General features: G+C 45.1%; 1 protein-coding gene across 8 annotated transcripts in view; it reads left to right on the forward strand.

Moving 5' to 3' along the window:
• Nucleotides 1-25486, forward strand: part of NEURL1 (neuralized E3 ubiquitin protein ligase 1) — a 148264-nt gene that overhangs the window by 105539 nt on the left and 17239 nt on the right. The gene's annotated exons all lie outside the window — the stretch shown is intronic.

A 25486-nucleotide genomic window follows, 5' to 3' on the forward strand; every position in this document is an offset into this window, starting at 1 on the left:
AGCAACAGATTCCTGAGCCTTTACACTCTGGTGTAAGTATATCAGAATGATAACTAATATTAACAGTAATGGACAAAGATCCATCCTTAATTTTAGTGGTAAGGGATTCAGCTCCTAGTTCAGGTTCAGATTTCTAACCTTCCTGGGACAAACTATGGATGTGTCTGCTTGCTGCAGAGTGGCAATGATGTTTTTCTTCCTTGCAGGGGACTGTGGGTTTCCATTCCTCTGAATTACTGGTCCCCTCATGTGTCACAGGCACTGCTGTGGTGCTCCTACCCTGCTAGGCACAGCAGTTATTAACACTTAGCCGAGCGAACTCAATTTCCCCTAAAATTTCCAAACAATTCTGGGCATTATTGATGAGGATAATTAGGATAAGATGGTGGTATGCGCAGAAAGGGTGGCCTTTCTGAGGCTCATCTATTATTAATCATCCATATAATTTCCCTTAAGTGACAAGGTGCGATTGCTTTTTTAAGGCCCAATTGTGTCTTTAGGCTACAGGCAGAGATGAGACCCTCTGGCCTGCATTATTGTGAATTACCCACTTGGGAAATGAGAATGCAGTGGTTGGAGATACTGCCTGGGAGCACGCTTGTGACAGAGAGACAAGCAGATGCTGAATAAGCAAGAAATTAATTCTTTCTTCTCTTTCTCCTTCCCACATAAGAGACCGGTTTGTTTTTGCTGGACCTTTGCCGGCATACGGGCTGCAATACGGAGCCAGTGTGTGCTGTCACACTTAACCTTTGGTGTGGCAGAAAGCAGCCCATGGTGGGGGCAAAAAGCCTGCCCTGGTTGCAGCGTCTGCTGGGCTGGCTCACAGCTTGGATGGTGTATGGGAGGAGTGGGGGGCTGAGATATCAGCAATACATTAAAATGTTGGAAAACAACTCTTTATGGATGAAACAAATGTTATACTCTGATTTAATATAATACAGTAATTGTGCTTCTAATGAAGAGCAAATCAGTATACTCTTCATTAAAAAAAAGTGATAGCATAATAAACAGAGCCTTATTAAGCTCAAGGAAGCATAAATCGCTTGTAATTCAAAAGCATTATAAAAAATGATTACAGTTCACTGCTGAACTCTGTATCACAGCCTGTGAAAGTTTTTTTTTTAATGTTTTGCTTTGAAAATGGCATTTTGCTTAATCAAAGTCGTTGCAATTAGAGGGAGCAGTAATGATCCAGAAGATAGCTGGATGGTGTTGCCTTTTGAGGATCTTCACACCATTTTCTTAGTGTGAAAAGTGATGCTTGGTGTTGGCGGAGAAGCTCCCGTGGCTAAGCATTGCAGCAACTGGAAATGTTGTGTTTTGCAATACACCCCTCTTCCCCCAAACCTACCATGCTGTTGAATTCCATCCACTTAAAACAGAGCCTATGTTTAACAATAATTTAAATCATTATCCTGCCTGTCAGCTCGGAGTTAAGGGGCTACGCAACTGCGATTCTCTGTTTAGAAACTGCCTGGAATAATAACTTTCAGATGTCTCAAATATGCACCACTTATCTATAACATCTAAATACAAATGTCTCCCCGCTGAGCGAGCCCGACACTGTTTACCTATCGCGTCCAAACCATTCCAGTGGGCTTGCTTGGCGCGTAGCGGAAAGCCCTACATCCGCAACTCCTCCAGCGCTGTCAGTGTAATGTTTTTCAACTCCTCCTCACCTTTGGGTAACGGCGAAGACAGAAACAGCCTAAGCCTGGGGGTGACAAGTGAAGAATGTCCCTGTGCACGCAGCCCGCCCCCATGCGAAGGGTAAAAGTGCACGGCAAGCCAGTGCCGTGCTCGTGCAAATGGGATGATGCTTGCGCTGCTGGGCCCCTGCCAGCCTGCTGTGAGATGATCCAAACACTGAATCCCACATGCCCCCAGTGTGCTGGGGCTGGGCACAGCTGAGGCTGTCTCTGGCTTGGTGGTCCAAGGCGCTTTCTTTGCCTGCAGAGCTTGGTGGGATGTGTCAGGTCTCATTGAATGTGAAGCTCACGCTTGGCTCCTGCTGCGTGCTCCCAGCAACTACAGCGTGCCCAGCCCATGAGGGGCTGTGGTGTGGGGCTGCCTTGGGCAGGCATCCTTGCAGCTGCACCGTGGGAAACCAGAGCAGGGAAAAGTCCTCTTCTCCTCTTTACATCTGGCCTGGGGCTTTTGAGGGTGAGTCTGTGATTTTGGGGGCTCTCTCCAAGGTGTGGTGTGTCGCATGCCACCCATAGCTGGAAGGAGAGGAGCTTCACCCCCAAAAGTGGCACAGGGTACCAAACCACATGTACTGATGCCCTGCAGCCTGATGGGTTATGCTGTGAGCCCTCAGATTTTTTGGAGGCTGTAGCGAGGTGGGGGTTGGCCTGTTCTCCCATGTGCCTGGTGACAGGACGAGGGGGAATGGGCTAAAGTTACGCCAGGGGAGTTTTAGGTTAGATGTTAGGAAGAATTTCTTTACTGAAAGGGTTGTTAGGTACTGGAACGGGCTGCCCAGGGAGGTGGTGGAGTCACCATCCCTGGAAGTCTTCAAAAGACGTTTAGATGTAGAGCTTAGGGATATGGTTTAGTGGGGACTGTTAGTGTTAGGTCAGAGGTTGGACTCGATGATCTTGAGGTCTCTTCCAACCTAGAAATTCTGTGATTCTGTGATTTCCTAATGTATCCCTTAGAGTCCCACGCAGTGCTCTGCTTTTGTTTCTCTTGGGCACCCTTAGCTGGCCTGATGCAGCCAGAGAAGGTTAAATAAGGTGAAACAGAAGTATTTAATGCATCTTTGCATCATCTTTCATTCCAAAGTGAAATCTGAGTCACAGCTCACATGCCATAAGCCAAAATATATCAGATCTCTGCAAGTGTTGACAGTTCTACCTGCAGTGGCTTGGCCGCATAAGGCAGTTATCCCTTTGCTCTCAGTTAACACCTGGATTACCTGTGGTCTGGGTCCCTGCAGCACTGCTGCTTTCCTTGTATCACACACACAACAACAGGTTGTCTGAAATGTAGGTGTTCTGGGCATTTAACATGGCTGTTATTTTTTATTGAACGTGTGAAAGCTGGACTGTTATCACGTGCTGGACTTGTTACCAAATCATTTTACATGGATGTGATTATGGAAGCAAGGTTTTCCCCATTCGGTTTTGGTGGCAGCTACCATGTGTGTCCCCTGCACAGCTACCTGGGGCTGCCACAAAGGAGCAATGCTGATCTTCCGCCTCTGCGGCCTGGTTTAGCCCACTACTGCATTTTTCAGACTATGTATAATTGGTGAAGCGTGCACAGCATTGGTTAAGCTCAGAATACGGTTTCTTCTTCCCTTTTCATTTTTTTTAATGCAGGCTTCCTTGTAGGGATGTGGCTTGGAAAGGAGTCTGGTTTAGCTTGCTCTCAGCCCGCTCAGGAAACCAGCCCAGTTGGGCTCAGCTTTCCTCATGCAGCAAGCCTGCCTCTATGCACACCAACGTCCAGTTTACTTACTTGAAATGCCCGGGCTGTGTTTTCGTTCCTCATGAGGCATTCATCAGCTGGCGTGCCTTAGGCCTGTTTTTCCTGGCAGGGTGTTTTTGGGCAGGAGCACACAGAGGCGCATGGCTCAGGCACCCGCTTGGCTTGCCCAAGCTGCTCGTCCCACGGCCGGCCCCACACGGCGTGCTCGGGGAGCAGCTCTGTGGGGCAGCCACAAAGCTCTGCCACCTCCCCTCCACCCCTCCTCATTCTTCGTGTGGTCACAGGTATCATCATCATAGGCCTGTCCCCACCTGCCCAGGTGCCAGAGCAGCTGGGGATGGGAGCAGCAGGCAGGACCCACGGCCTCTCCAGGTACCGGAGTTGTTTTTGTGCTGTTTGTTGCTCTAAATTTGTGCTGGGTGTTTGCTGCCTGGACAGAGAGAAGTCAGTATCTAGGATGCTGGCATCTCAGGTATCTTCGGTCCTTCCCAAGAGGCATCCCAAGGTGACATGACTGAAAGTCTGACAGACGGTATTGGCTTGCACAAGAAGCACTGCTGGCCAGAAAGAGTTAAAGCAGCCGGTGTGGACCTGTGTGATCAGGTACACCCAGTCTCCACAAGGAGCTGGGGCTAGTTTCATTTATTGTTGGTGGGAATTGTTTGCTGTAATAAACTAGAAGTGTGCAGTTGAAATGAGTTTCAGCTCCTCCACAGCCCCCAGCACTCTCTGATCCGGTGTTTTGATTACCTGGGCCCATTTTAAATGCTAGCTCAAGCGTCAAGCCCTCACATTTCCGTTTTGTTGTTGAAGGCAAACAATTTTAATAGCTGCCCGGCTATTCGTCAGGATTAGGCCTTGCTGCACGCGTTTGGATAACATACAAGCTAAGTGCAGTGTGGGAGCTAATGAGCTTAATTGGGAATGTCCAGAGGCACCAAAAATCTTTTTTTTCAGCAGCTCTTCATTTCTGGTAGAAACAGGGAGAAGTTCTGTGTAAATGATCACTATAAATGTTTCTTGGGATGGCTCCTGCTGAGGTGGAGGGCCCTGGCCAGGTCCCTGGCCAGCACTGAGCCAGGTTTCAGACACTGGTTTGCCAGTGGCTTCAAGGCCTGGTGATGCACATGGGTTTCCTCCCTTGTCTCATCTTCATGCAGATATGGAGAAGTTTTACTTGCATTGTCCAGTTTGCACTGGGAAAAAGTTAGAAAATTTATGTTCTTCAAAAACAAGAGAAAAAAATAATAAAAAAGGAATAGATCACAGTTACTGCCATGCTGTTGCTGCTGATGGGTTTTTCCCTATCCACGGTTCTCCAGAAAGCATTGGAGAGCTCCCGAGAAAGGGTCAGTCACCCCAACAGGCTTGCTGCAGAGGTGGGAACGGGTCAAGGGTGATGCTGGCTGCCTTCAGTTTAATCACTGAGATCTGGAAGTGGGAGCTGGAAATCCCAAAAGAATCTGGTTTCTTTAAGTACTTTGACCCTTTGGATTGGCTGTGGAGGCTCCTGGGACAGGAAAATTTATGTAAGACATTTTGCAGTGTCATCTTTTTTCTTGGTTTTTAGGAAATGATGAGGCTGGATGGAATTCAGAGGGGTGAAGGGGACTGTTCTCTTGTGTTTAATAACAGTGGTTGCTTGTTCCCAAGGAGTGTCGGTTGCTTTACAAGGGGAGGCAGGATGGTGTCTGCTTTCTATCTGCTAGGACAGTAACCATTTTATTCACAGAACTGTCTGAATAAAGATAAATTACTGAATCTTGTAGAAAACTTGATGGTGGGACAGCCTTCTCACTAAATGGAAATAATAACATTTTTTTTGAGCTTCTCTTTATAACTGTTTACAGCTCTGGGTATAAAAAAACAACAACCCGCCCTCCTTTCCCCACCCCCCCACCAATAATCATACAACCAAACGACAGAAAACAAACCAGACTGCACAGGGACCAGAAATCTTCCAGACTTTCAACGTTTTCATGAAAAGCAGGGGGAGAGTAATCCATTAAATTGTTCGCACTTTTTCAGTTGTCTAGACAGTGCTATACTGAAATAACAGAATGTGTCTCGCTGAAAAAGGAAATTCACTTAGGACCGCAGATCACATGCAGACAGCAGGGAGAAATTGTTGAAAAGCGTAGGGGAGCAGTGAGAGCAAGCTGTCCACCTGGGCACAGCATCTGGGAAGAAGGGCTGCAGCCTGAAGCAGCTCTCAGCTGCTCAGAGGCATCCTTCTGAAAAATAAGGGTTACGCGTACTGAAAGTTGAGAAAACTGCAAAGGAATGTATTTAGCTCCTACAGGTTATGTGTTCACAGTACTTGACAGGTCTGAGTGAAGGAGAAGAGTGAATTTGTTGTTGTTTCTGTTGTCATGGGAGTGTTCCTCTGGCCCTGCGCTCCTCTGCATTGCACAACAAGCCCAGGATGCAGCTTCTGTGTAGGGGAAAGTGTGGCAATTCCCTTGAAAACCAGAATACTTCTTGATGTGTTCAGTTATTTTAGTGGAATTACAGAATGCAGAGCTACTTTGTATTGGCTTGTTCCCACAACAGTTATTCAGGGTTTGCTCCTCCATGCTCGGTCTCCAGCACAGAGGAGATGCTGACTGCTTTATGGAGCAGAGCTGAATTTCAAGCTAAATTTAGGAGACTCTCATAACCAAACTAACAGTCTTGACAGATACAAAAGAGCTTTCTTCTTTGCCCTTGTTACCAGGACAATTTCCTCAGATATGCTTTTATTAAGGTATTCTGAAAGCAATGCTCCAAGTATCCTGAAATGTTTCTGCATTTTTCTATGTGGGTTGAAGCATGGACACAGCAATTTGGAAAAACTGCCCCATCTTACTGCATGTGAAGCCTGAAAGGAGCTTATGGCATGATACATAATGAAACCAAAGATAGAGTTCCTTCCTCTGATTGTGGTAGCAGATGAGTAAACAGAAGCCCAAGCGTCTCCTTTCTGTCTGTCAGCATCATCTTAACTGATCTGAAATGTATTTAAGCCAGTGCTCTGGCCAAGCTGTGCTTTGTGCTTCTCTCAGGAGATACCTCTGTGTGTGCAGACCAAAAGCAGAGACTCAGGTCTGAAAAACTGAGTCATCAGACATGAAGTCTCTGATGATTTTCCTTAGATACTGGATGGAGGTGACAAATATGACCAAAGCAGAGGGCTGGGAAGGGAGACCTGATCCCAGGTGTCCTCCAAGGATTAGGAGCACGGCAGAAAGCCTCCTGCAGCTGACAGGGAAGGCTCAGCCACACAGAAGGCTGCTGAACCACGTGGTGGTAACAGCAAGGACAGGATGGATTGTATACTTCTCTCACACCAGCATACAACAGATTTATTTAAAGTCTCTTGGGCTGTGTTTCCCACTTAAAACTGTACAGATTTCCACGAGAAGTTCAGCTGCTGGCCATCTGCTCACCAAAGAAACACTTAAAAGGGCCCTTTCTCCCTTTTAACACCTGAGAAGTTTCAACATTTAACAAGGCAGCGCTGGACCTGTAATCGCAGGCCCTGGGACCTCCCTCCCCACAGACCTGCTGGGGACATTCAGAGCATCATGAGCTGCTCACAAGAGGAGGACTCGAGTCACGGGTCACGGGGATGAAATGGCATCCCTCTGTGGAGCAGACGGGATGGGAATAGAAGCAAGGGAGCCTGACTTTCTGTCTTGTTCTCGAGCTTATCACAGCACGGCCTGTTCATAGCTGCACTGGGGGCTGCAGATGTGTTGGGAGAGTGGTGGTGGGGAAGCTTTGGGCAGGGCTGGCAGCACGAAGAACAAGAGGTGGGAGAAGGGGACCAGGAGGAGGCAGATGGACGTGGGTGTGGAGGGGAGGGAATCTTAATGGTGAAAACAGAGGTGGCAACCCCACCAAAACAGGTCAGGACAGAGAATAGCATTTTCGCTCTGTTTGGAGAATCCATAAATTAGTTTAGGACACACTCACTATTTAACTAGGCCAGTGTTTCTAATCTGAAATCCTGTCCTCTAACATGGTGTTGGCTGTTAGCACTTTCCAATCTATTGTGTAAATAGATCGTATTTTAACATTTTGACAAACAGCTTCCCAGGAAAAGCTCCATTCCTCCAGTGCTTCCCCGGGGTCCCATTGTCCCGTACTGGTGTCGGGGTCTGATTTTTCCTTCCTGTTTCACATGAACGTGCGGAGCTTTGACAATTGCACTTTGTACTCTGGAAATATGAATGCCTTCCAAAGCTCGAAGGAGCCTTTTGGTTTTTGAGACTGACCTTTGATTTCCACTGACAGCCAGGATGGATTTCTGCAATTTTTCATGTTGCCCAGGGCCTGACATCGACTAATAGGAATGGATATTCAGCAGGAGTGGTAGGAAAGTCTCGGTGATGAGATTTATTCATGCCGTCCATGCACGCTTTCAAAACTGTAGGGCTGAATTCGTGTTTGGGGTGAGTGGAGCAGTGTTACAACAGGGGTGAATTTAGACCATTACTCCTGAAAGCACAGAGCTGCTCTTTCATTCAACCCCACCCCAGATCTGTCTGATCAACAGCAAGCAGTCTGTGCTGCCTCAAGGATTTCGGTAACTACATGCAAAATCACATGCTTTTCTGTTGAAGAACAACAGCGAGTATTTGCCTTTCATTTATCTTACTTAAGAAAACAGAGAGATTCTGCCTAATTTTACTGGAATAGTCCCTTGCTGGATGGAAAATACTAGCTATACAAAAATATGTAGCAGGACGTAGCTCACTGTGTTTGAGAAATGTTTCTGCAGAGCTTCTGCACTGACCACACAAGGGACACGTGGGGGAGACGACACACAGGAACCGGGGGCATTGGAGAGGCTATTTTGCTTCTGGTTATGTTTTTATTGCCAGCTGGGGTCACTACCAGCACCTTTACCACCCACTTCCTTCTGCCCCAACCCCTCAGACAGAATCATGTCTGTGCTTGGGCTTGGCCATGCTACCTACAGAGAAGGTGCCAAGTGCCCGTGGTGGGGGACTCAACGGTGAAGGGGGAATGTGGGTCCAGTTTCATCTTTCCCAGTGGGGCAGATGGGGAATTCAGGGGATAGGAGAGGGAGTTTTATTATTATTATTATTATTATTTTATTTCCTCTGCAATTAGTCAAAGATCTCCGAAGGTATTTCTAATTGTAGACAAATTGTGAAAACCCTCATAGGAAGCTTGGCCACAGAGCACCTATGATACAGTAGCACCTGGTTACACTGGGGCTCCTATTTTACAATTCTTCATTCAGGCCTCTAGCTGTCCGTGAGTATAATTTCACACGATTAAAACAAAACTGACTTTAATAATTGATTAATTCCTTCCTGTCTTCTATGTCTGCAGCAGGGAGGATGAGTGGAGCATTTTTCTTCCTGTTTGCTAGTTAAACTTTGCAGTGAACCAGCAAAGGTTAAAATTAGGGGAGAGTTTATTTTTTATTTTTATATAAGTGAAGGATGTGGAAACAGTCCACCTTTGCCTCAGATTTTGTACAAGGCTATTGTTATTTTTTTCCAAAGCATAAATTTTGGATCAGGCTTGATCTGGCAACATTGGTTTTAGTCCAGGGTTGCTTTGAGCCAGCCACTTATCCTCATGGGCACTGAGCTGGATTTTACAGAAGTCGAAAACTGCATCTGCATCACCTTAAATGCTCTCACCACCCCTCGTGGGCCCTAGCGACCACAGCTCATCCCTGGCATGGCAGCTGATGGCATTCTCACCCCAGCAGCCAGCTCATAAGCTCAGCAGTCCATCCCATGAGGGTGACTACTAAAGGATCAGCACGCATTTACTTGGCTTTTTTTTTTTTTTTTTTTTTTTAAGTGCTCTCTCCTGCCCCTTTGATCAGAATTTGCAGAATTTGGCACTGGTTCAGGCAAAACATGAACCAAGCAGCCCCTTTCCCAGCATCCAAACCAATGTGAGAATTTGAAGCTGATGTCAAAATAAAGATTTTCAGCTCACGATTCATTTGGGCATAAGCATGCACTGTCTAAAGAAAGATCCTCAGAGAAATTCATCTGCTGAATCCTTCACCTCTGAAGGACCCCAAATATAGTGCTGTACACCATGTGCCTCTTCTTGTGGGTGAGATATTAAGAGCTTATTTATTTATTAGAAAGTGGTTTACAATGTAAGTAAATTTGTGAGTTCCAAGTCTCTCTCCCAGCTGCCAGATGTTGGGAGGATGTTTATGGCCACTGTAAATAAATTCTTAGCTTAATACAAATACATTTTTAGAAATCAAGGGCTGATGGCTGGCCGTTTATGGTGTGGTTGAGGATTTATCAGTCCCTCAGAATATGAGAAAGAAAACAAACAGGGTATCACATATTTAAAAATTCGCAGGAAAGAAAAACCCCGAAGTTGTTCTTCATTCATGGTGCTGGGGGCTCAGGTCTGCGCTGCCTCTGCTGAGCTCTCTCAAATCTCATCAAGTCAGGGAGAGCAGAAATGCTCAGCATCATTCAGGATCTGGCCCAAGCATTTTGGAAACTGCAAAGGCTGAGACTTAGTAGTGCAGAGAGGTTTCTCCTGTGCCAAATGTGTATTTGCAGATTGCTTCCTGCAGCTGAGTGACCTTTGCTAAGGTCAGGTTTAAATGAGGGAGATCAGATGCAGTGGAGCTAGCAGGGCAACAAGGTGGGCAAGCACAAGGAATGGGCTTTATGTTGTGGCTGAAGGTGATGAGGACTGAGCAGCACCTGTGATTACTGGCAGGGGGTGACTCAGGAGGGGGACCTGCTTTCCAGACACAAATAGGACATGGAATTAAAATGGAGCTGGAGGAATTTCCTTTTCAAGGCACGTGCGCAGTGAGGAATTAGAAACCGGCGATGTGATGTCAGGGTGCACGTGGGATGCTCGGTATGTTTTTTTGTGAAAAGTCTCTGTGCCTCAGGGAGGAATGGGAAGAAATGAAGGATTACGGATGCTTCATTTGAGTGCTAGGTCTATTTTCAGCCTTGATGGGGATGGCAGCAGAGGGCCTGCAAATATCAGCAGAAGCTGTGGGCTGCTTCTGCCAGCATGCGTTGTAGTGGCTGCACATTCCTGCCCCGCGCTCTCCATAGCAACATATTTTCAGTGTAAAATATCAGAAACAGCCGAATAGTTGTGAGTGCCGTCCCTCCTCGTGCACAGGAGAAATCTGGTGCTGCTGAGCTGCAGCAAGGCAGAAACCATCCTCACCTCAGCCAGCAGCCTGCACTGGGCTTTCTGTCTGGGGCTGAAATGCAGCTTTGGCACTGGGAGGTGCTTGGGTGCAGGCACTCATAGGGTTTTTGTTCATTATGGAGGAAAAGTGTCCCTTTTCTTAATACTTGTCTGCAGCAGGACAGAGTCAGATGTCCCAACACAACAAGGTTTGCCCAGGATCCAGTGTTACATCTAGTTAATTTAGGGCCAAATAACATTTTTGCCTGGTGCCATCCCAATCCTTTTCAAAATGCCACTAGACTGCCCAAACTTTGAATTTAACTGCACAGCTTACTTCCATCTGTCCCTTGAATCATTCCCATCCTGCTGATTTCTGAGGCTGGCAATATGTGTGCTTGGGATGGCTTTGGGACGCATGGCAGGTACAGACAGCAGTGGTGGAGCATCCTCTGAGCAAGCATGGAGCTGCTGTCAAAGGAGTCATCTCCAGGAGCTCTGCTTCCAGACACCCATGGAGTAGGAGCACTCAGCAGGATAGCAAAGGCACAGAGACAGTGACAGCATTGAAAACACCCATGCTGAATGACTGGGAGTGCTGGGGAATGAGGCTGCTGACCTGGAAAACAAGCTGGGATGAAGAAATGTCAGATTTCTGGAGAGAAGAGGGTTTCCCGGAGGGCTGAGAGGTGGAGAAAATAGACTCTGAAGGTTACTTGGGATGGCTGATTTCAAATGGACTGTGAAGCATGCTGTAGCTCTGGTGCCTCTGGGAAGGGCCACGCCAACACCCTGCTGCAGCTGAGACTCGTCTTCCAAACCTGGGCACTGGGGCATGACCGGCAGTCAGCAGGAGGCGTGGGTGTAGAGGTGACCTCCTCCAGACAGAGCTGGAGGATGGTGCCTTCTAATCTGCAGGTTTTGGATATCTTCTCACCAGGTTAGCATACACGCAGACAGCATGAAGCAAGCACAAGCCACAGCTGGGTGAACTTGGCCTCACCAGGTGAGATGGAAGGGCTTGGGATGCCCCATGGTGGCTGTTGACAAGCCGGCAGGTGGAGGCACTTTCTGTTCTCTGGTGCTGGCAATCTGGCCCACCCCTAGTAACGCATTTACAGCATGTGGGAGGAAGGGAAGGGAAGGGAAGGCTGCAGTAACTTGGAGTCTACCTAAGTTTTAGGTTTCTAAGCCTGCTCCCCAGGCCAGCACCAAGGTCGGTCGGTGCCTGTGCACCACTGCGCCCTAGCGGAGCGCAGGGAGGACTCAGCTCAGCTCCGGGATGGAGGCTGGGGCCTTGCCTGGGGAGGCCACGGGTCGGGCCCTGCCATGGCTGGGCATTCACAGCTGGCCGCCAGGACACTGCAGTAAAACTGCAGAGGGATGCAGAGCTGTAACGTGGCTTAATGTGGAGAATAAAGGCCTGACAGGGTGCACACGCAGCAGCTCGCTGTCCCTCCCCGACCCTCTTCTCCCCGTGCCGTGTTTATCGTGCCCTCTCGCTGTGTTATGTCTAATTCGGGCCGCGAGCTCCCCTGGGATGGGACCTGCCATTTTTAACTGCCAGGCGCAAAGCACACCTAAGCCACCTTATAAATAATATTTCTGTGCTCGGGGAAACTTGACACGAGGACGTAAAGGGGTAGCTATGGCAACGGCTGTCCGTGTGTTTTGTGTCTCCTGTAAAGAGCAAAGCGGGGCCGGTAGCACGGCTCCAGCCTGAGCAGAGCACGCATGGCGTGGTGGGCCCAGCCTGCACACATCCTGGGCCTTCTTCTGGGAGAAAGTCATGGCACTCCTCTTTTTTAATTCTTGTTTTGTTATGAAAAAGAGTCATAGAATAGAAATCCAGCCTGTAGTAATCCTTCTTTCTTTGATTTAGATGTTATGGTAATGCTAGATTTGAGTACATCATCTGCTTTTTCCTCTCTTCCAGCTTTTACAAAAGGTACGGATTTTGGCGATGTGCATTCCCTGTGCCATCCTTTGGCAGTCAAAAATGGATGCAAATGCGAATTATCCAGACTTTTGCTCTGATGAGCTGTGTCAGTGCGTGGTAAAAAAGACCATTTTCTCTGTTGAAAATGAAAAAACAAGCACACATTTTAAAAGTCAGTGCTATTATAGCACCCGGAATGGTTGGAGTGCACTGAGCAGAGTGGTGAGAGGGACCATTTTTCTCTGATAAGCGGCTCTGGGATCCATCCCAGATTCCTCAGACTGAACAAGACATCACTGGCGCTGGCGAAGACATTTCAGTCAAGCCCAGCAATTTTTATTATTATGTAGCAAGGATTTGATAGTTCCCTACAACAATTCAGAGTACATGCAGAGAAGTTCACAATAACATTGTCACCAAATACTGCTTTAAAGTTTGCCGCAGAAGCTGTAGAGAAATTTAGTCTATTAATGGGGTGAAAAATCCTTGCATCCCTGTACTGGTTACCATCTCTTTAGCCCATGTAGATCTCAGCTGGGTACTTGCCTGTGATATTGGTGTATTGACTCTTCTATTGCTGACTATACTCAGTTCAGTCTAATCTCCAAAACAAGGATTGTTCATGACATTCTGGAGCTAAATATCACCCTTTACAAACTGTCAAAAAATAGAGGGTTGATCAACAATTTCCCAAATTAGAGAAGTACAGCATCATGGAATAACAAAGGATGACAATAAAGATGTAGGAGTTTAACAGTTCGAAACCTGAAAGTGCGTGAATGAACACGGGTACCCAGTCCTAGGCAAATAGCTGCAAAAACAATGCATTAGCAGCAGGTAAGGAAGAGGTTTAGAGCATACGTCAGTCAGAGAGGGTGACCTTCGGCATCAGCTGAAATGTTAAATCCTAGTGAAAATGCACTGACAGCACAATGGGGCATCATGTGGCAAAAGGCAGCTGCTGAGAAATGACAGAGGAAGGTACCTGCCATGGTAATTTAACAAGAGGTCAAAAAGGAAAGGAAAATCACCCTGTAGAAAAGCAAGAGAGCCAAAAAAAAAAAAAATCACGGCATTTTTAGGTGCCTGTGTCTTCACCACCCCTGGCCCCTCCTTCACAGGCCCCACGGATCAGTAATAGCACAAACCAGTTGTAAAGTCAGGTGTCTCTAAGGTGGTATGTTTATAGCTGGTGCGGTGTTTTTCTGAGGAAGCTGTGAAATGACCCCAGGAGGGTTTTTTCCCCTGCGTCTGTGCATGACTCAAATCTGACAGTCCAGCACAGGACTGTTGGAGTCATTCCAGGCTGGCTCCAACTCCAGGATCCCAGCAGGACCAGAGTTTTTTAAGCTTATAGCACCAGGTGAGGAAGGGAGGAGGAAGAGGAAGAAAAGCAGTGCTGTAGGAAGGTGGGATGTGGAAAGAGCAGAAACTTCTGGCACCCGAGTCCTCAGGCCAGGCCCCCTTCCTCAGGGGGCTGAGGAGGGTTTGTCTGCTGGGGCTGCAGCTGAATTCAGCATCAGGCAGTGCACGTCAGATGGACTCTGTTCATGCAAATCCCTTGGCTTCAGCAAGGTCACACTGCCCTGATTGACAGCCAGACTGCAGCCCTCTGGCTTAGTCTTATTTATACTTTCAACTTGCAGCTTCAGAAAAGCCTCCTGTTGTTCTGTCTGAACCTTTTGAGGCCACGTCCTATCATCTGTGCATTTAAATCAAGGCCAAGGTGTTGAAGCTTTCCCTGGGGTAAGTGAGAGCAGAATTCACCTCTGCTTCAGGAGTTAGGTGAGACTCTGGTAACAAGATGCATAGTTTCTTTAGTTCAGGGCATCAAAATAATTTGTAAAGAAATCAAAAGCCTAATGGGCATTTGTCATGACTGAATACATAAAGAATTTATGGAAGAGATGAACTTTCCAATTGCATACCTTGGCAGAATTGAGCATCAACTCTCCCTCCTAATTTCATCCATCTGTGACAGCTAAAATGACTGATTCAGGGCTACTATTTTAGGAAATCTCCTTTGCTGCTTACTCCTCCAGCAGCATGCAATGGGACAATGGTGGAGACTGGAGTTTGCCATAAGAACTTTTTTTTTTTTTTTTTGTCAGGGAACGTAGTTTTTAAATCTTTCCCTGTGTAGCCCTAGTGCAGAAAAATATGTTGATTTGAGACTACTAATGCACTCGTGTGTATGTCCTGTTGTATTCAGTGGGATATAAATATTTGTTTAGATTAAGTGCTGTTGTGAAATGGAATAGACCTAAACAGGTGCTGAACTTTTCTGAACTGGTGCTGACTGCAATAGTTGTGTTATTTTAGACCAAGCTCATCAAAGAAAGCCTTGATTTACTGTTCCTGTGCATCACCAGGAGAATGGTTCTTGCAGACCACAGAAGCTCTGGAATAGGAGTGGAGTAGATGAGGTGTAATAGCTGCAGTGCCATTTTGTACATGTGTAAAACAAGTCAGACATTTTTTGAGAGCTTCTTCATATGAGATTCTGGGGTAGAAATTCTCCAAGAAGTGGATATTGGGAATCAAGACAAAGAAAATATTATGGACAAATAGCATTATGTGCATTCTTTCAGAAATGTAATTGTTGGATCTTTAGGTGAGGAACCAGCATGGAGGAGGAGAGATGTTCTGTAAACTTAATTAGTCATTGCTAAAAAAATTGAAACAATTTTGGCAAACTGTAGCTGCTTTCTTTCATTATTTTCAAAATGATGTATTTCCATTTTGAGCCTTGAAATAACATTTTAATCTTGAGAATTGCCAGAGCAATTTCTAAATAAGCCCCAGAAATCAACTGCAGTAGCTCTTGGTTCAATAGTCATTTGCTTTGATAAAAGGAAGTGAGATAAACTGAGTGCTTTGTTTCAGGTTATCCTGAAATGCTGTATCTTTTCAATCTAATTTTTCTTCAGACATTGGACTGAAATATAAAGTGTTATCACTGCCCTTCACAGGTTGTGTCTTCACTAGAAAATGTTGTATTCTTAGGTTCTGTTCGTTAGGTAATTGCAAGGAGGCAAAATCCCTCTGATGCCCAGACCATTCATCATTTATCAGTGCCTTTAGCAGACCAAAAGGGACTGCAACAAGCCCCAGAAGAGGCACTTTATGGGCACAGGTGATCACTAGCAGCATTTCTCTGATTCCTAAGGGAGTGGGGAAGACCTAGTGGTGTATTTCAGGTCAATGAGCAGTGATGCTGAGTGAGATGCTGGACCTTGAGGAGGCTGTGGCAGGGACAAGGGGGTTGTTGCTGCATTGGCTGCTCGGCTGGCTGTAAAGCTGTCAGCAGTGGTAGGAGCCTCTCGCTGGGACATGTGGTGAGGAGTTCGGGAAGTACTCATCATCTCCACTCCTGGCAGGAAAACACAGGGGGAAATGAAAGCAGGTGAAAAAGGATAAATGCAGGGTACATAAATACCACAGGAGGGAGGATGATGGATGGGAAGGAGGGAGAAAGCACTTGTTTGGAAGAAAATTGCTGTCAGATGATTCAGGGGGTAAAGGGATGTGTCTGATGTAGCTTGGAAATTGGCTGTGAGCACCGAGATGCTATGGAAACATTCTCACAGTAATGCAAAGAGCATTAGAAATAGAGTTGTTGGAGGGCCCATAGCAATCTGAGACAGTAAATGGTAAAAAGTAAAGCTGTGGGGTTAGCTCTGCATGTAATGCTGGGCTACTGTCTTACTTCAACAGGTATGATAAAAGAGGGTCAACATTTTTAGGAGACAAGGAGAGTAAAAGGGATGATAGTGCTGGTGGAGCCACTGGGTGTGAAAAGAGGGCCCTGTAAAGTTATTAGACAACCAGGAATTGTAATTATTGCTTTAATGAGAAAGCAATAAAGAAAGAAAACAGAGAAAGAAAATAAAGAAGAAGAAAAAAAAAAAAAAAAGAACTTTTCTAAAGAGGAATTCACATTCAAAGATCAGGAAGCTTCAGATGAAGCGACAATTGTCAGACTCCATGGAGAATTAGGCCTTGCACAGGTAATTAAAACAAGTAGTAAAAGATTTTCCAGTGGTAGAAAGAATAAGAGGACATGTAAAGAAAAGGTGAGACGCTGTACAGAGGGGGGCAGGACTGAGATTAAAAATAGTGCAGCTATGATCCTAGAAGTGCTGATTGCTTTTCTGTGGTTTGTACCAGGAATAATAATACCTGATCATGGAGTCCAGCAGGTCTGGGGGAATGGAGATAGAAATCCTTTCATTGGGGGTGGGAGAAAAATTCAGAGAGCGTGTGAGTGGGAGATAGATTAAGGAGGGAATGATGGGGATTAACTGGTCTCCACAAAACCAAGTCACTTGATTTCTGTTGAAACCTTCTCTCTATGACTTCATGAGGAATTAGGAAACATCAAATGGAAAACCCATGAACACATTAAAGGGAACCAGACAAGGAGGTGCCAACATCCAGAGGTGGCTGTGGCAGCGCTTAAGCACGTCCTTAACCTGAGGACATCTGCCTGTCTGCGTGACCGCTGGCTGGGGAAGATGAGTTTACCCATAGTGAAAAGCCTTCCTGGACAAAAAACAAAATGTGTTGTTTGTAACACAGAGGCTGCCAGCACCCTGCAGACTCTGAGCATCAGCTTTTGTGGAAAAGAAAACAAATCCACAGCCATAACACGCGTATGGAAGTTTGTTCTTCATAATCTGCTGTCAGGCTCTTTCAAAACATTCATATTTGCTAAGGAAAACAGTAATTTATTTTAATTCTATGAGGCTAGTTATGTTTTTTTGTGCCATTTCATATGTTCAAATCAATTTGACATGCTTACAGATGTTATGCAGAATTGCATGAATGTTTGTTATGAACCAGACTGGTTCAGAGCACTTTGTTACATAGCACATGTCCCAAAACTATGATTTATAAGTCAGTACTCAACCTTTGTACCTTAAACTATAGTCTATCCATGTACAAAATTGTATGCTTTCATTCCTTAGACGTTATTAAAAAATATGCAGATGATCAATTCAATTACTAAGCTGGCCTGGAAGGCACAGTTGTTCACTCTGGCTTAAAAACATCTGCAGTTCTCTTAAAGTCAGGGTTTTGTATTATTTTCTTTCTGGATATTCCAACTCAGAGGCTTGCAGTACGTAAGCACACATTCCTTTCCCTCTTTTAAAAACTGTTTTTTTTTTTGTTTTTTTTTTTTTTTCTTTTTTTTTTGTTGTTTGTTTGTTTGTTTTTGTTGTTTTTTTTTTTTTTTTTTCTCTTTCTTTCTTTGCTTGTTTGTTTTGTTTGTTTGTTTCTGATTTGTTTTGCTGTGATATTTCATCTGTACTCTGAGTACAGCACTGACCATTCATGACAAGAAATCTGTGATAATCCTGGTAAGTGAAGGAAGGCTATTTGTATCCTTAGGACACATGTCCTTAGGCAGGACACCTGATGTACCTAATGGTACAAAGGCACCACTCCCTCAAAAGCAGGATTTGGTGCTAACAGCCACAGGAATCACCAGATTTGCACAAGGATTTAATCAAATATCTAGGAGCTGGTAACAATGAAATGGCAAAGTTTTTCTCTTCCATCCCATTTTTATCACATCTCCAAAACTGAACCATGCAAACCAAACAGCTTTAGTGCTCAATCTCTCCCAAAATGCCTGGAAAGAAATGTTGATTTTGATCCAAACAAACAGGAACACAAAGCAAAGGCCAGTCCAGTGAGGTGCTAATCAAGCAGTGTTGATTTCCAATAATTTCTGTGAAAGCAGAAGATGTTCATAGCCTTGCAGTTGGCTTCACAGGGTCAGTGGTCTGGCTTCTTTTGCAGACCAGTTTTAAAATCTGGTGACAATTTTTGCATAATCATGAACGACTTCTCCCACAGATGAACTCCAGCTTTGGTTTCTTTGTAACCCTTGGAGTGGACTTTGATGTCTGCCCCTTGGTTACAGCAGTAATTCTCTCTGATGTTTTCAGCTGTATTGGCAAGAAAACTGCCTGTCTTTTCAGAAAGCTAGTTTGGATTGTGTTGGTTGTGGGCAAATAAATGGGCTCAGCTGATTTACATAGCTCTCCTTCCTGCAATGAAAATGGCTGCTGTATCAGTTAGCTCGGCTTCCAAATTGCAACAAGCAGGAAGCCAGAATTTGCATGTAACCCTTAACTCCCACATTAACCATGGGAACGCACATAAAAAACACGTTTGCTCTCCACTGACCATGCAGTGAAGTCAAGGTGGTGTGTTGACGAAGAAGGAATTATTGGACAGCAGCTTCCATACTGACCATTGGGATCCCGTAATGGATGAGGGGCCCCAAGGAGGTTGAGTTTTGAGGTGACGGGAGGAACCTGCAGATGGAAGCAGAGGAGAAGCAGGTAGAGAATAAAGCATTGAGTGAAGAGGTGGGAAATGAGAGGGTGCAACGTGGGAAATGGGGTGGTTTCGTTGTGCCTTGGGCTGAACCCCAAGAGGTTTCAATCAAGAACTCTGCTGGAGAAATTGACTGTCCCCTTGGACTGTCCCCATCCCACAGTTTCCAGTCTATAAAATAAGAACATTCATTCTTTCTGCATCCCACTCACCGTTTATATCTCTCCTCTGTTCATGCGGTGAGGAGCATCTTCTGCTGCAGAGCTCAGCAGCTGGGTCCTGATCTTCGATGCTGTTTGCCCCAGAGCAGATTTTGCTGTCTCTTAAAGAGCACCCTGGGCATCGTACACGTATAGCTGCTACAAGTGAAATCATCTGTTGGCTGTAGCTTTGCATATATTCCTGTAATCATGCAAAAAAAAGAGAGGAGCCAAAGCAATGAGAGCAGAAGGAAGCAGCTTTATTTGAAACGGGCTATTTATACTATCAACGAAATAGACAGGCACATGTGCAGGTATTGTATAAGTAGGTGTTTATTTAACTGATGTCCTTGATTCTATGTGGGTGTTTTGCAAGGAGAAGGAATGGTTGATCTGAGGCAATAACTTGGGTCGTTTGATTTCTCGGTTGTTCATAAAGGGAAATGTACTTTGTAGAAGTGAATTCCTAAGTATATGGCAAAGGAGGTTTTTAGTCTGAATCATTCCTTTGAGAGATTTTAAACATTTGCCTCCCACATGCTACAATAATTCTTGAAAGTGGCTTCACTGCATGATCCGAGAAGCTGCATTCTGGCGCCTGATGGTTTATGAGAAGTAAACACAATGGAGTGGTCTCGGATCATATAAATTCAGGATTTAACAGTAACAAGCAGGGAGGGGAGGGGGAGACCTGTGTGCAGCATCCCAGCAGCAGCATCCACTCGGGCGTGCGGGTCTCGGCAGCGTTACGCTGAGCGCAGCAGAGCCCAGCCTCCTCCCCAGACCTCACATGGAGCTACAAACTTGCAGAAAAACAAATAGTTTTACAAGTGTCTGCTCTGACACGCTGCCAGCAGGCAAGAGCACTTTGGACGTGCTCTGTGAGTGGAGCTTTGTCTCTTAATGACCATGAGCGTGGCCTCGGCTTTCTTCACTTCTCAGTTTTTCCTCCATGTTTATTTTAAGTAAGGGTGATTTTCACTCTCCTGTTTGCTTAGCTCGTCCTGGTGCAGTAAAACAGTTATGATACACGTGGCAGAGCCTGAGATAGCCTAGAGCAAGAGCATCCTCTGGTAGTGAGGACATCTCAGACACTGAGAGTGCAGCAGGCTGCAGCAGATCAGCTTCCATTTGCCCCTTAATTTGGGTGAAATTTGAACCCAGGGCCACACGGCAGCACTCCTCTTCCAAGATCCAGTCAGGGCTGCTCTTCTTCTTTCCAGTCGAGGTGGTGCTGTGGACTGGGTGCTGTACACATGCTGGAGAAGCTGGCAGCCAAAAGGATTTGGGAGACAGTATTGCTCCTTGCCCCCAGGTCACAATGATCTTCATCCTTCATTTTTGCGGGATTCGTGAGAATATAATTTGTTTCCATTTTGCTGAGTTTTCAGTCCTCAGCTGCCTTAGAGCTCATAATAAATGGAGCCATAAACGATGTATAGAAATTCCTCTGGCTACTTCTGGGCTGAAGCGTGGTGGTTCCCAGCAGCATGCATCAGCTCGAAATGACTGGCTCAGCAAGGCAGCAAGGACTGCGGTCAGGTTTAATACCCACACTCCCACGATGGGGAACACGGGGCTGTGTGTGGTGAAGGGTTTCCAGGAGCATAGGTTTGCTTCGTGTCCCGATTGCATTTGAGGGTGATATTATTTTACAGCCCAATACATCTGCCTCATATTTCAGAGACATCCCCTTCAATGGCAAAGCGTTGCCAGATGTGCAGTTGGCTGCACAAGTCTGCTGTGGACCATGGAGGAGATGGTGCTGGAAGCCCCGTTATCCTCCCTGCATAACCCCGTGTGACAGATAGCACAGATAGTGGGGAAAGCAGCCTTCCTTTGAGCTCCCGAGTAGGAATGGAGCTGCTCCAGCATGGTGGGAGTGCTACGGTATAACTCCTGCAGTTGTACATTTACACAGTCCATTCCTGTAGGTGCCACTGACTATAGGCTGTCTTTGTGTAGCTTAGCACCTGTGAGGTTCTTTGGTCATGGAAAATACATAGTGAGCACCAGTACACATTAAAAATAATATTACCCAGTGAAATGAAGGCTCGAAAGAAGAGAAATGCACTTGTGAAGAAGTAAAGCAAAGAACAGAAGGAAGGAAAGGACATGGGGATGTACATTGGACGGAGAGGAACATGCCAGCAAGGTTCTGACCTTACCAGTTTCTTATCCTACTTAGTAGCAGAGGACAGAAATTTCCTCCAGACACAAGGAATCCTTAGGTTGTTATTTGTGTTCTCAGCATCCATCTCTCTCTCCTGGGAGGAAAGATCATGAGAAATGGGATGGGTTCTTACATTATCAGGTTATCAGCCTGATTCCCAAAATCTTAAGGCTTTGGTTGTTGGTTTCTTGTTTTTTTTTTTTTTTTTTTTTTTTTTTTTTTTTTTTTTTTTTTTTTTGTGTGTGTGTGTGTATGTGTGTGTGTGTTTTGTTTTAGTCATAAGTCTCAAGTTTGATTTATTTATGTTAGGTCTTCTCTAGCTCATTCTGGAGGGTGGCTGCAGCCCACTCAGTTTATGTGAGGCTGGAGGCTTGCTCCAGTCTCAGAAAACTCATGGAGAGGAGGAGGTCAGCTTCCCTAGAGCTAGCAGTTAAATCTGGAGTTTCCAGTACGTGCGAGCATGTGTGTGGGTGCCAAGTTCAGTCTGCCTTCTCAAATCCTCTACAGGTGTGTGAATCCCTGCTGCTCATGACCTTGGAAAGTCAACTCTTCAGGCAGTAACAAACAATACTGAAAAGGAAAAGAAGGAAATAATGATTTGACAGCCTGATGGCAGTACATCCCCTTTGGGTTTGTGTAGGGCTGAGGTGATTTGTGCATGCTGGTGACTAGAAATGCATTTGTGTTTGAATGTGCACATCGATACAGTAAACACGCATGCATGTGATAACTGTAATAAATATATATTACTTTTATTACACATGTTTAAGGAAATAGATGGTCTTAAGAAGTCAACACTTGGCAGCGGTTCAAATAAAAGGCGGTAGTGACACACTTCTGATCTGGTTGCAGCGATTCCAGCTGCATCTGGCTGTTCACCAGCACCTCGTAACCTCTGTTTTAAAGTGTTGCTGCAGTCACTGTGAGCCTGCAGAAAGCAGGAGGCTCCTCCGTGCCCTCTGAACAGGAAAACGGAGAGCTTTGAAGCCTCTCATCTGAGGAAGATACCTCAAGTTAATTTAGTATGCAAGGAACCAGCTGCTGAGAATATAAATTTTGTAGATATACATCGCTAAAGAGGGGGAGAAAACAGAAGACTGCTGAACTGCTTAAGTGCCCTTCATCTCTACTTTGCTAAATAAATTACTCCTACTCATTTTTTTTTTGTTTTTAAACAAAGCCAGAAGAAGATACAAAGCAATTTGTGAAGTCAGGCCTCCTTTGCAAAAATTCAATGTGCCTCAGGTTCTTGAACTGAGGAGCAGAAAATTTGTATTTAGTGGAAATCCTTTCTGCTTTGGCTAAGGTTATATCACTACTGGAAATTTAAGTCTATGAATACAACATCGGCATCAGAACTGGACTGATGCAGAAGTCAACAAAACCTCTCTGGGCAGCCAGCCTGTGCCAAGCTGCATGTGGTGGTGGCCCTGGGACCCTTTTCGTATTGAACAGTCTCATCACATAAAGTCATTCTGTCTTTTTGATTGTGCTTTTGGTTTGTCTCTGCATATAGAAATGTTCCTGAACACACTTAGATGGAGAGTCCCTCCTTTGTAGGCATTAAAAGTCAGTTGAGCAGCTGGGTCTGTGTTAGCAAAGTGGTAAATGAAGCTTTGGGGGAAGAAAACAACTTGTTTCTGGGTTCCTTTGGGGAAAGAAACTGCTCAAAGTCACCCCATTTGTTTCACATTTCACCAGGATTGCTCTTTCGTAGCCCTTGGCTGTTATCACTCATTCTGGATAAGTGGCATCCCACATCTCTTCCAACTTATCTGCCACCCCAAAAGATGAATCCCGCTTCGTTTTACTTCATATGCGATGGGATTGTTTTTCTTCTTTGGCTGGCTATCTTGTGATTTGTGAAAAAAACAGAGCCCTGGAGCAGGCCAGCATCTCTTGAGAGTCATCTCAAAATTTTCACAAACTTACTTCAAATGCCAGTAAACTGCAATCCTTTTTTTCCATGGATATTTGCAAACATTAATGAACTAAGTCTCACAGTCAATCCCATATGCTTGAGACATCTTATCCCTTATGTGGCTAGGCATCTGAGCTACTGATGGGTTTAAGTAAAACAGTTGGAAGCGTAACCCTGGTTTGCTATCACTGCCATGTGTCTTGGCTGCGGAAGAACTTCATCTCTCTTAACCTCTTTTCAGATAGAAAGAGATATTTTGTCCAGCAGCCAAAGGGAAATGCAAGCATCCTGGTGGAAAACAAGCTGTTTCAAAACCCTGGCTGCAAGCTACCCACACATCACAGTTGTCAGCCAGGCTGCACATGCATAGTTACAGGGAATAAAATAGAAAGGACCTTCTGTTCCTATTCAGAAAGGTCTCTACCCATTCACCTACACCAAAGGATCGTCATCAGCTGCCAGTATTAATTTGTTCTCCTCTGTGGATTTCCAGCCAAAAGAAGGCAAAATAAATCTAATTCTATCCAGTAGGGGCACTTGCAATGCAAATGCGAGCCCATATATTACAAAGCATTAGTGCAACCTGTTTCTAAATTACTTGGGGTAATTTTTGATTTTATTTATTCCTCTTTTTTCTTTAATTAACTTTTGGGAAGAGAAGCTGAAATATCAGTTTGGGGAAAATCAAATATGAGAAACAAAGCCCTTTTTTATTTTGAGACTGTGCTTCCCTTGTAATAGCAGATTATTTAAAGAGAAGCCTGGAATAATCCAGTTTAAGCAAAGCAAAGATCTCTGCTGAAGCCAAATTGTGTGTGGGTGTGCTCTTGTCAGGGCTCCCAGAAGAGATGGGCAGGAACGGCTGTTAGTCAGACCTCACCCATCGCGGGAGATGTTGGTTATTCAGAAACTGGCATTTTGTTTTGGCACACCAGGGCAGAACCACTACTCTGGTGTACCAGGAGAGGGCTCACCCCATGGGGAAAATCCTGAAATAACCTGGATTCCTGCTCTTTTGTTATCATAAAAGAAAATCCCAAGGAGACGTGGCTGGAAGAGGTGTCCCCTGCAAGGGTCTCACCCGTGGGATAGGACTGAGTCTCTGCTCCTCTTCCTCTTCTTGTTGTTCCACCTTGTGCCATGTTTGCACAAGATCCTGGGCTGGGATCAGGCAGTGTTGCTTTGTGCCGCTGTCAGGGGATTGCGTTGTATGGGGTGTTCCCACCTCATGTCATTTGGAGCCTGGCTTGAAGCTACAACACAGTCTTCAGGCTTGGGGCAGGCATAGCTCCTGTGGGGAAATAGTCGATATGGGTCATAGCTTATTGTAATTTTTGCAGAGAATTCTCCGTATGCTCAGCTTTCTTACAGAGAATAGTCTCTTGATGCTGATAGGCTTCGTGCAGCACAGAAAGTTAAGCATATGTATAAATCTTTGCATTATCTCAGCTTACTTTTATAATCTATTCAAGTAATGTTTTTTTTTTTTTTTCTTTTTCTTTTTTTTTTTTCCTCAGTATATTGCTCTTTGAAATTTCTATGGTAACAGTGTAGCTAAGAATATGTTAAATAAAAGTAATTTAAGCATTAAAGGCAGGTGATTATGTTTCCTGGAAAAAGAATTGAATAAATTGATGATTAGCTCTTGAAACAGCAGGTGAGGCCAACAAAGAGGATAAGGTTCAATTCTGTTTCCACTGATGGGTACGAATACGTAAGCGTCATCTTTCTTTGTTATATGCCTATGGGTTTGATTTTTAATTGTTTGTCTTGGAGATAATAAATGATTGTGTGTTATTTATAGAAAGCAGCATATGCCCAAGTTCTACACTGTGAAATCCATATCTGTACTGGTTTGCAGTAAGGACCAGACCACTAATGATTAATTATATGCAGGAATACAAATTAAATTTTGTATGATGATAAATAAATTAGAACTGAACATAGCATTTGTTTCAAAGCAAAAAATATCTAGTTAGAAATTCATTTCCTAGATCTATGAGAATTACTGTAGACAATGAACAGGGCACAAAAACTCAGAGCCTGCATGAGTATTGATTGGCACGTTCGGGGTGTATTTCATATATTTACACTCCGCTTCCCCTCTCCAAGGAGATCGTCCCCTGGTCAATTCTTTCCATCGATTTTGAGTCCGCCTACTCAGAGGCTGAAAATGGTGGTGCTGGTGTGGAGAGCACAAGAACAGCAATCGATTGCAGATACTTTTTATGGCACTCCGCTCCCATTTTTTAAAGGGGAAAATGTATTAATGGCAGCAGGTCTCTGATTTTCCCTTTTAAACA

Source organism: Anas acuta, chromosome 7 (genome assembly GCF_963932015.1).
Source record: "Anas acuta chromosome 7, bAnaAcu1.1, whole genome shotgun sequence".
Classification (NCBI taxonomy): domain Eukaryota; kingdom Metazoa; phylum Chordata; class Aves; order Anseriformes; family Anatidae; genus Anas; species Anas acuta.